Source organism: Limulus polyphemus, unplaced genomic scaffold (assembly GCF_000517525.1).
Source record: "Limulus polyphemus unplaced genomic scaffold, Limulus_polyphemus-2.1.2 Scaffold1981, whole genome shotgun sequence".
NCBI lineage: Eukaryota > Metazoa > Arthropoda > Merostomata > Xiphosura > Limulidae > Limulus > Limulus polyphemus.
The window spans coordinates 12,974-13,957 of NW_013667591.1; the positions used below are offsets into that span (position 1 = coordinate 12,974).

General features: G+C 40.4%; 1 protein-coding gene across 1 annotated transcript in view; it reads left to right on the forward strand.

The window, feature by feature from the left end:
• The window catches only part of LOC106465558 (BRO1 domain-containing protein BROX-like), a 45,096-nt gene that overhangs the window by 11,808 nt on the left and 32,304 nt on the right, over positions 1-984 (forward strand). The window lies entirely within an intron of this gene.

Sequence of the window (984 nt, forward strand, 5' to 3'; positions counted from 1 at the left end):
AAATAAATTAGCCTCAATTCTTAAGGAGAATGTTTTACATTTTACAATCAGGTTGTTAATGCCCTGATTAAAGAAATCACTTGGCTTTGAAGCAAAAAACATGTCCACTTTAACACCTTCTACACTTGTATACGTTTTCCCATTATGATGGTGTTGCAGTTAAGGAAAAAGATGGTAATCTGATGGTGCCATATCTGGAGAATATGGGGGTGGGGGGAGAACTTCCAACCTAATCTTGTGTTGCTTCAATGTGCCACATGTGGATGTGCATTGTTGTGGAGAAGAACACCTTTCCGATTGATGAGTGAAGGGCATTTCTGATGAAGGGCTTGATTTGAATGTTCCAATTGCTGACTGTAGAGCTCTGTTTTGAGGAGTTCGAAATGAATTACTACTCTGATGTCCCACCAAATGCAAAGCATCACTTTCTGCGGATGGAATCCATGTTTTGGTGTTAGAAGTGGTTTTTGTCTACGACTGAGCCATTGTTTTTGGCATTTAATATTCACATAGAGAATCCATTTTTCATCATCGGGGACAATTCTGTCTAAATGGTTTACGCTCGTTACGTGCCAGAAGAGATGAAGCAACGTTCACACGTTGGAAATGATGATCATCGGAGAGTTTGTGAAGCACCCAAACACCTTTTTTATGGAGTTTTCCCATATTCCTTAGATGTTTACATTTTTTTTCATGAGAGACATGCAATTTCAGGCCATTTCACGAGTATGTTGCCTTGGATTAGACTCAACAAGCGTCTTCAGAGCATCAATGTCCCCCAGTGGCACAGCGGTATGTCTGCGGACTTACAATGCTAGAATACGGGTTTTGATACCTGTGGTGGGCAGAGCACAGATAGCCCATTGTGTTGCTTTGTGCTTAATTACAAACAAACAATCAAAGCATCAATATGAATTCCAACATGTTGGCCCCTGCCATTACAGTTTTTAAGGCTAAAGTCACCTAAACGAAATTTGCTGAACC